Source organism: Epinephelus fuscoguttatus, linkage group LG2, assembly GCF_011397635.1.
Source record: "Epinephelus fuscoguttatus linkage group LG2, E.fuscoguttatus.final_Chr_v1".
NCBI classification, from domain to species: Eukaryota; Metazoa; Chordata; class Actinopteri; order Perciformes; family Serranidae; genus Epinephelus; species Epinephelus fuscoguttatus.
The window spans coordinates 43695551-43706963 of NC_064753.1; positions in this window are offsets into that span (position 1 = coordinate 43695551).

Consider the following 11413-nt stretch of genomic DNA (forward strand, 5'->3'; position numbering starts at 1 on the left):
TCGCCACACAAGACAATGAATATAAAGGGAAACTTTGCTGATATTAAACCAGCTGTGTGGCATCGCAGTGTGTGCAGATGAACAGTGTTTGGCTTCACCCCTGTGCTGCTGCCAGCACTCGCATCTCCCTCACAGACGGGCTGTCAGTGATCTCCAGGGTAAGTCAAACAACGTACATCTGCACACAAAGCGATGACACACAGCTGGTTGAGTATCAGCAAAGTTTCCCTGCTTCCCTTCACTGGTTCCTGTACAGCAGGGTCGCTCTTTGTTTCACTGTTATAATCATTAAAAAGCAAAAGCAGCATGTGTATACATTCAGTAGGCTATATCTTCAGTAGCTAGCTAACCCTACACTTTTCAGGGTTTGATTTTGGTTTTGGAACAGGGAAGAAACGTATATCTTTTTCCAACCTCTCCAGGTAACGAGTATCATTAATACACGACGTGCCCCAGGCACAACATTTAGCTCCAAATCCACAAAACCAGCCTGAAAATGAAGGAAATCTAAAACAACTGCATTAGAGTCAGTGGAGCACAGCTGTGTTGTTGACAGACCCTGGTCTGAGCTGGTCCTGTGCTAGGTTATGATTGGCCAGTCTGCGTCTGGGGATGGGACTTAACAAAGGATCAATTTTCTGAGTCAGGGGAATGATGTCAAAGCAAGACATTGAAAGGTTCACCTACACTTTTATTTCCAGTAGATTAGATCACTGCAGTGGTCTGTTTGTAGCCCTTTTTAACTGTTCAGCAACTTCAGCTTATTCAGAATGCTGCTGTTCGGGTCCCGACAAAAACTGGGAAATAAGACTGCATTACTTCAGTTCTAAAATCTTTACACTGGTTACCTGTCACTCAGAGAATTGATTTCAAAATCCTGCTGCTTGTGTATAAATCACTCTGTGGCTCGGAGCCTAAATATATCTCTGACATGCTTTTGACACATGAACCTTCTAACACCCTGAGGACATCTTGGTATTAATTGGTGTTTCACCTTGAAAGCTGCAGACCACTATTCATGACCAACAAATAACAAATCTGTTGTGTTTTAGTGTGTTGTTTCCATTTGGCTTTTTAAGATCCAAACGTGGGTGTTTTGTAGCAACCTGATGGTGGAGATAGTGCCACAAAAAGGAATGAGACATCGCTGCTTTCTCTGCTGGGATTATGCACCCACACAGGGTGTTCTATGCTGAAATATGAAATCCTAACCATAACCAAGAGGTTTTTGTACCTAAACCAAACCAAACAATATCTGTGGCATTGTTGAAACATCAAGTTTCAACGTATCCGCTACATGATGCAAATATAACGTATCTGTGGTGTGGAGAACCATATCATGCCAACATTTTTCTGGCAACTGGGTCTGAGCATCACAAGCCGAGTGCCATCTAGTTCCATTATATTAGGGTGCTTTCACACCTGCCCTGTTTGGTTCGGTTCAATCAAACTCAAGTTCGTTTGCCCCCTAAGTGCGGTTTGTTTGGGCAGGTGTGAACACAGCAATCGCACTCAGGTGTGCACCAAAACAACTAGACCGAGACCTTCTTGAAGAGGTGGTCTCGGTCCGGTTGCAAATGAACTCCGGTGCGGTTCGTTTGTGGTGTTCCGGCCTGGATCTGAACCAACTGCAGTCACATGACACATTGTTTGGGTTAAACATGAGCATGTTACAGTCCTGGAGGATTATTAATGTGCACCTCCTCCTGTACTGCCTTAATATGCACATTCAGCACATCCAATGCATCAAAACATTGTTTTCTAGTTGGAGCCGCGCCTCTTTTTCAAACTGTATGGTTTGACTAAAATGAACAATGACAGCAATATAGTCCACGATGCGCAGCGCTAAAATCAACCTGCGTAGTTGTCCCTCCATTGTGACATTAGAAAGTGTCACATTTATCTTGCAAGTGTACTCTTCTTCAACGTTTGCTTTACTTCCTGGATTTTTCCCACATGGAAATTCTGACCAATCAAGAGCAGCTTTCTCACACAAGGCATTTGATCTGGTCCGCTTGTAAATGCTGCCGTGAGAACACGAACCAACTCTAGGCAACTATACAACTTTGGAACAACATGAGTCCCTGATTCAGACCAAAGGAGACGACTCTAGGGCTGAAGCAACCTTACAGAGAAGGCAGAAATCTGCAAACTCCGGCAACTCACACCAAAACAGCCAAGATTAATAAATAGCACTACAGGTAAGATGAAAAATATGTATTTTTGATTTTGGGGTGGAACTGTCCCTTTAAGTGGAAATTAACCCATATAGTAAGGTTTTTTTTAAGGCCGGATAAAATGAGAGGCAGTGGTATAAAAATAGGAGTGTGCTGTGTGCATCAAAGGGTTAAAGCTAAAAGATATCAAGGCAGAGCCATTCAGCTTTCCCTCCTGCCTTCTGGGTCTCACTGATTTCTGCCAGACACAAACCTGAGGAAGATAACTCAACTCTGACAGGGAAGTATCCTCCCCAGACCTGCCAAAATACATCCTCAGACACACAAACACGTGCACGCACAAACACACACACAAATCACATGCTCTTTGTGGGTTTTAAGGGGGCATCATTAAGGCTTTTTGTGAGCTTGCAGTAACATAACAGTTGCTAATCAAGCACAGTGCTCAAAGCACGCTCAAAGCGCAGGAATACATAAAGCCACAACCTGGCTGTGTCTGAAAAACAGCTTTACAACATTTATTTTCATGGCTAACCTGAAGCCATGTTCTTTAGTTACTACTGCGAGGACTCTCTTCTTGTTTTTAAATCTAAATTGGCACACTGTTGCTGTAGTGAGCGCCTCCTGAAAGCTGACTGAATCAGTATGCAGAGGATGTGCCAGGCAGCTGTTATTCAAATGTCACAAGCATGTTATGAAATAGAGAACACCTTGAGTGTGATTGCATGTTGTTACCTCAGATGAATGTGTCTTCTAGAGGCAATTTACTGCTAAATTTCATTCTCACTGACTCAAAAACCATTAAAACCTCCGGAGGAAACCACGCAGGATTTGACTTGGTAGAAATTATACACTTTTTATGATCAACTGAGGAAATAAGCGAGAGCCAGTGCAGTTTGAGTTTTTCATTATGCCTCTCCAAAGATTTGCAAAGTGTTTCTGTTCAGACTGAGCAACAGAATCTTTAGCATATAGGGAAAACACTCATCACATCTAATGTTTATCCGCAGCATCTGAGAGCTTCATTTTGTAGAACTTAATTGAAAAAAAAAGTTTAGAATCTGCACATGAAACTTTAACTCTAAATCATCATTGTGAAACTGGAAACTGAATTAAAACAGCTGTAAAATGCTTGTAAAAGTGTGTTCCATGAAAATATCTGAACTAATCTGAAACAAGACACCGACAAACACCCACAGTGTGACACATTTTTCTGTCTGTCTGTGTCTAATCACAGTGAATTAACCTTAAATACAGTAATAGCTCAGAGGATGTTTCATGTGCTGTGCACACCCATTATGGTATTTTGGCTGTTCCATGTTCCCTCTTGCAGCCATTTCCTAAAATTGACTGTCTCTAGTGAAGCCGCAGCAGCCTCACATCTGTGAAAGGCTCATCCATGTCACACATTAACACTTATTTTGTCGTATAGCAGCAGAAGATAATTCAGTGAGCATATTTTAATATCACTAAATTATTAATAACAATGGGTAATAATGTCTTGTAATTCTCAAACTGAACATGTAACTGTTACTGAGTAAAAACCTCATATTTTGGGAGTTCCAGTGCTTTTATTTAAAGGTCCAGTGTGCAGGATTTAGGGGTTTATATTTATGGACAACCAAGAAAGGACAGGAGAGGAGATACTGCACACCAATACAACTAAAAAATGTTCACAGGCTGAGATCAATGCAAAAAAAAGTCTTAGAACATCTTTTAACATCTGTGCACAAAAGAGGGGTGTTTAAAGTGCAAAAAATAATGAAAAGTGAAAAAAAAAACAGCAGCAAGCAATTCAGTCCTTGACATCAGTCATCAGTGCTACTGAAGTGTTTTTCACAGAACAGATATAGACACAGACAGGTTCCTACCAGGTGTCATGAATCAGTCAGCTGGTGCCACTAATTAGATGAGATCAACTCTGAGGAGCAGAGGCCTGACGACCAAATCACAATCACCTGTCCAATGAGTACAAACACCAATGTATGATAGCAGAATATATACAAATGTACAGAAAGCAAACTATACACAAAATAAAAAAATAATATAAAAATAAAATAAAATAAAATAATAGAAAATAAAAAATTAAATTAAATTAAATTAAATTAAATTTTAATTTTAATTTTAATTATAATTTTAATTAAAATAAAATAAAAAGAGAAAATACAAAATATGACAACGCATGTAAATGTACAGAAAGCACAACTATACACAAAATAAATAAATAATTGAAAAAAAACAATAAAATAAAATAATATATAAAAACAATAAAATAAAAAATATAAAAACTAAATAAAATTAAATAAAATTAAATAAAATTAAATAAAAATTTAATTTAAATTAACACTGCAGGAATTTAGTTTGCAGATCTGTCTGTGGTGAGGGTTAACTGTATCAATGCTGCAGAAAACCGGATGTTTTTTGGATCCACTCTATGAATAGAGCTTCTTTATTCGTAGATTCTGGTTTCGAGTGGCCGGCTGGTTTTGCCTGTATATCACAGACCACAGGGACATGGAAGAAGGTAAATAACATTAGTGGAATGACAAGTAATACATTTGTTGATCATAGAGTTTTTTAAGCCTCCAATTTGAAATCAGCAGGATAAGTGCAAATTTATTTAGTACATAAAAACTGGCTGTAGGGCAGAAATCTTTTTTTTTTTTTTAATAGTGATGTGTGAAAATTAGATGCATGAAGAAGACTGTTCTTATCTGTGGGCTTCACGTGTACTGATGAGGAGAGTGTCCTGCCAACTGACGTGATTTGAGTATTTAAAAGATGAATTGCAGAAGTGCTGAATTCCATGTTGAGTTTGATTGTGAGCCACTATACTGCACATAATCTGTTGTAGCTTCACTCCATGCACTCTGTTTAAGTCTACTGTCAATGTATGAGCTGTGCACACAGCATTTTACCATTCAACATCAAATATAATGTATTCAAAAACATGTATGCAGGGATGAACAAGTGAATTCTGTATTCCGTCAGGAGTGCATGAGTGAGCAGCAAATCCTCTCTCCACCCTCATTTTTCACTCTACACATCTTTTTTGTTTTTTTTGTTAATGAGCTCGGCTCCTAACTGAATATATTTACCTATATGTATCTACAGTATGTGGCAGTCAAAGATAAGAGCTGCTTAAATCCTCCAGATTGAGAAAAGGAGCTTCAGTGCTTCTTTTCCTTTATCTGAGAAAACACACCATCCTTTAAGAAAAGGCGGTGGGTGCTGTTCAGTCTGCGATGATTCACTGCTTTTTCTTTCAATTCAAGTGTTTTGTGAAAATCAAAATACTGAACCAACAACAAAAAAAAGTATCTGCATGCTGATATTGTTCAGAATTAATTAATGGGTTAAGACGGAGTATAGATAAATCTAATTTGTTTTTGTTTTGCTTCATTGTAAAGACTTATTATGAGGAGTGACAGCGTTTGACAGAATCGGTTAAATGAATAAAACCAAACATGCAAATGAAAAGACCTTTTGTATCCTTTGTTTCCATTGTTTTACTTTAACATTTACTTTAACTGTAAAAGAATTTCATTAACCTATTGAGCTCATGTGTTTCAGCAGCTAGAGAGTATACCAAGTTTTGTCTTGTAACTTTCTGTCTACACTGGAAATAGGCTTACTACTGTGTAGGAGGTTAATTATTACAAATTGTATTGTTGGTAAAATATGTTATTTATGAGTTGAGGAGAGAAGTGTGTTTTAACTCATGTGACAAACAAAGCAAAACTTAACACTTAACTTACTAACTTAACAGAGCTTGTAAAATGTTCTGCCACAGGAAAAGCTAATGTAAGCTAGTTAATGACAAATGTAAATTTGCCTCAAAAATAGTCTTTTTAATTCTATATCAGCGGTGGTTGTGGTTTCCAACGCATTCTCACTCCGACCTCGCCACATATCGACGCTTGGTCATGGACTTCTCATGTCCACAACTGACGTGCAAGGTACCCTGGGTGTGTTGGTTCTTGATGTTCAAGGACACCATGTCAAGTTCTGCCTGTTACATACCTTGTCTTCTTTAAAAACACACTTCTGTTTTCACAGGAAATTTAACGTTTAGACACAGTCTCTTTCAAAAGGACTCTCCCGGATGAAAGTTGGTGTCTGTTGGATCCATCCACCACCAATCCCACCCACCCTACCCAGACTTTCGCTACCTAAACCTTTGTTCTGGTCCTGCCGCATTTCTGCCTGACCCCGCCAGCCACCGTTAAACTATAACAGCAACCGGCAGCATATTGTGCCGATGTTAAAGGATGGCTTTTTTTTGTTGGTGTTTGACTCTGGAAGTCACTGCTGAAGCGCAGGATCAACAACCATGATTAAACATTTTCCTGACATTAGCATGTAGCTACATGTAGCAGTGTACTTGTAGCCAGGAAATGACTGCGTATTGCAACACTTTCTCCCAATAAAAATCACCACCAAAAGCTTTTAAACATAACTGGAAATGTTGCACCAGGAATGTATTCCCAAATCAGGGAAATATTACCAACACTGGCAACCATGAGTATATGTTTCCTTGATGTTAGCATGTAGCTACATGCAGCTGTGTACTCGCAGCTGGACAAATGATTGCATATAGCGTCACTTTCTCCGGTTCAAAATTACCAATAAAAGCTTCTAAACACGACCCGACATGCTCCAACAGAAATATGATCTGAAATCTGTGAAGAATAAACAAAGGCGACCGCGATTACATGGTTCCCTGATGTCAGCAAGTAGCTCATGCAGCAGTGTACTGGCAGATGGGGATTGACTGTGTATAGCTGCACTTTCTCTAGTTTAAAATAACCAATAAAAGCTTTTGAACATAAACTGACGCAACCAATGGAAAAAATGTCAATTTATTCAGATCATCCATGCACAAAAAGAAGGGCGCTCAAAGTGCAAAAAATCATAAGTGCCTAAAAACAGCAGTAAATGTTTAAGCCGTTGACATCAGTCATCAGTGCTACTGACGTGAGTGCTTCACAGAACAGATATAGACACAGAGACCGTTTACACGTACACGGTGATTTTGATAAATGGAGACATCTTCCTTCGTTTGTGCCCTTCGTTTACACGCAAACGGAGATTTCTCCTCTGAAAACGAGTCTTTCTAAAAACTCCCTCCAGAGTGGAGATTTTGGAAAACTCCGGTTGCGCGTTTGCCTGTAAACTGAGATAAACGGAGATAACCGGAGTTATAGGCAGCCGACGTCACAGTATGCGCCGTAACTTGCGCCTGTGTCAAAAGTGCGACCTATGTTGCTATGGTGACAATGGACACATGGAAGGCTTGAGCTTGTCGTTACACTGCCACCTACAGGTTTGGCGTGCTCTTGTGTATATATACACAGTTAAGTGTAAACGAAGATCTTTTTGAAAACGGAGACGGTGAAATGTCCGTTTATGAAAATAGCCGGCAACGTGTAAACAGCCTCACAGACAGATTCCTACCAGGTGTCATGAATCAGTCAGCTGGTGCCACTAATTAGATGAGATAAACTCTGAGGAGCAGAGGCCTGGCGACCAAATCACAATCACCTGTCCAGTGAGTATTGTACATATCACAACATCCTCAAACACCAGTGTCTGATAGCAGAACATATATAAATGTAGATGTGATATGTGTGTGTGTGTGTGTGTGTGTGTGTGTGTGTGTATACACAAAATATGACAAAGCATATCCAAGAGAGTCATGCTGGTACATGCAGGTGTCAATAAAAAGCAGGAGGTGTTTCATTCAGGCCTAAAGACTGTTCAAGTTTGAGAAGAAAGATCCATCTTCATCTTTTAGTTTCCAGATCTGTATGTCTGGGGCGTGTGTGCTATTTTCGATATATATGTATATACATATATATCGAAAATAGCTAATGTGTACCCATCTTCTGATGGCTACTTCCTGCAGGATAACGCACCATGTCACAAAGCTCACATCATCTCAAACTGGTTTCTTGAACGTGACAATGAGTTCACTGTACTCCAATGGCCTCCACAGTCACCAGGTCTCAGTCCAATAGAGCACCTTTGGGATGTGGTGGAACGGGAGATTCTCATCATGGATGTGCAGCCGACAAATCTGCAGCAACTGTGTGATGTCATCATGTCAGTATGGACCAAGGAATGTTTCCAGCAACTTGTTGAATCTGTGACACCAAGAATAAAGGTTCTGAAGAGTTCTGAAAGCAAAAAGGGGTCCAACCCGGTACTTGCAAGGTGTACCTAATAAAGTGGCCATTGTATATATACACATAAAGTGTGTCCGAGCAATGTTCTACATCAGTAAGGCCCAGTCTAGTGATTCAGATATTCTCTTAGCACTCTGGTGGTTTACGTTTAGGTCTTTTTATTTTCCCTCATGATATTTTCTACTGAGGTCAAGTAAAAGGGGTCTTCAAAAGAAAATGGATGTATTATTGTCTGTGTGCTTTGTTTCCCCGCCATCACTGTTATCTTATGATACCTTGTTATGACTTCAGCTGTACAGATTCAGTTCCTCTGCGATTGCACCCTGTTATTGCCAAAAACAAAACAAAGAAAGAAACTAGCTTTCACACTTCTATCTGAGCTGGCATAAAACTTGAATCAGTACTCATAAATGTGCTATGTAGCTGTTATGTAGCACTTCATGACATATTTACCAGGTTCCAAAGTGCCCACCTTTTTACTTTTTCATGGCTTCTGTACACTTTTGTTTTGCACTAGAGTCGGAGGTCTGTTTATCCTCTGTTCAAGATTTAGACGTTTCTATTATTCACATCCCTGATGAGGCTACATGATCCCATTAGCTTCAAACACTGGCGGGCCACATGAGGTGCCAGCGACAAGCTGTCTGAGAGCGACTGTGTGTGCTCGGGACAGAGAGCCTCTGTTAAACCTCGTCTATGGTGGCATATCAACAGCTGACCTGAAAACCATGATACATTCAGCGCACTGTTTTGAGTAAATGTCCTTTGGTTATGATAACAAGGCACATGTCTGTCTGCTCTGGACATGAAGGTGTGTGTTTCTGATCAGTGGGTAATATAATGTCAAACAGGTCTAAAGTCAGGCGGAGCTACAGCTGAGCTCATGTTACTGTTTTGTTTAAGTTCATATTCTTAGTTAATGTTTGGTGGATGCATTTATATTGAGCTTTTATCCAATGTGCTTTACACTTTTACCTCTTATTCACACACACACACACACACACACACACACACACACACACACACACACACACACACAATCAGAAGCATTTCAGGATTCACCCAAAAGCTCTTCAACATGTGGACGGAGGGAGCAACATTAGCAACTGAAACACCAACCCTGCGATTAGAGGACGACCTGCTCTTCCTTTTTTAAACCACAGCTACAATTTTGTGGGTTCAGTAAGTACACTGTGGTGAGGGGGGTACTACATTCCACGAAAACTTACACATGGTGATTTTTCGATGGCTGATTGCAAGGTAAGGCAACTTTATTTATAGAGCACATTTCAGCAGCAAGGAAATTCAAACACATTATAAAAGGACATTTAAATACAATTAAAAAAAGAGCGCTAGAGAATAGAAAGTAAAAACAAGCTAAAATATACTAAGACAGGTATAACATGCAAGAATAAAAGTCACAGTGCAGTGTAATAAATGAACAAATATCTAATAAAAGGCAGCGAGTCAAAGCAAACAGTCTTCATTCCAAAGAACTTAGAGATGCAGCAGATCTGCAGTTTTCTGAGAGTTTTTTCCAGATACATGGTTTATAAAAAACAAATTATTGCAGTGTTCTTTCGACTCAGTAGCTGAGTTTTACAATGGTTAGGTCAATGACATAATTACAAGATTTACAAAATTTAGGTTGTCATTTCATCCCAGACTTTGACTCCTGACAGTGTGCTGGTGGTTTTCAATCATGCTGGGAGATAAAATTAGACAGAAAGTTTAGATGAACCGTCAACTTTTAAATGAAATCTAAAAGAAAAAAACCCCAACCTAATTGGATTTGAATTTGAGTTGAAAAAAAAAAAAAATTGTCCACACACTATTAAGTTCTCTATTTTTTTCTGAGACTTTTCCCTTTTTGGATTAGGAATCCACAGCTAGCCCAACTAGGGAGACTCAAGACTCCTGTAGCCATCGCTAGTGATGTTTGTAGAGGAAAATGCACCAGGCCACAGACGTAGGACGCACGTTTTAGGTGACACAATGTTAATACATTTTCTTAAATTGATGTAAAGGCCACACATTCTTACAAGAGAAGACTGTAACAATCCCTTTAGGCCTACAACAATAAATGAAAATTAAAACATTAAAAAAATAACGGTTATTCATTTCCATATAATTTTGTCGTAAAGCCACAGGGAGCCACTGGAGAGGGACTAATGTGGGATTTATACTCCTACGCCATACCCTAGGCCGTAGCCTGACATGACCCTCCCCAGAAATGTAACTACATGTCATGGCAATGTCTGTTTCTGTAAGCTGGAACCATTTCCCTCAGTGGAAACAAAGTTTGTGTTTACTTTTATTTCACATATAAGAAACAATAAATTGTGAAGACAATAAAGCCTCCACAAAATAGCATTTTTAGTCTTGTGTGTGATTTATCCTGGCTTCATATGAGCAGAGGAAATCTCCTGTATTCACCACGCTAGTTTATACAATGTAAAATGCCATAGGCTTGCGCTAATAACGTTAGCATGTTGTATTTGTTTGGAAAACGTGTTTAGTATAAGACTGTTGTTTTGCCAGTGAACCTTGTGAGTTGTTATGAAGCCAAATTTTCTAATGTTACCTTTGTTAAATGTTGCTGTTGTCCCTGGCTTCATATGAGTCGAGGAAAAGTCCGCTAGCAGCTAGGCTAATTTATACAATGTAAAATGCCATAGGCTTGTGCTAAAAACATTAGCATGTTGTATTTGTGGAGAAAACTGTGTCCAGATAAAGACAAGTGTTTGTCTGTGGATGCTGTTTGTTACAATTAAGCTGATTTGTGTACTTGTGTTTGAGATTGTTGCTCTTAAGCCATGTTTAATGTGTGTTTTTGGTGTGTTTTGATCAACTCAACTTACAGCACAACCCTGTGGCTGAGTAGTGTTTTGGAGTTGTAACTGTAGAGTGACATATAAATGCTCACAATGGCATAGGTCATGTGCATAGGCTACGGCGTAGGCTCTGCATAGAGCTGAAGCACACGTATAAATCGCGCTTAGAGCCACAGGTTGCCGACCCCTGCTTTAGGTTGTCTAATTTCACACA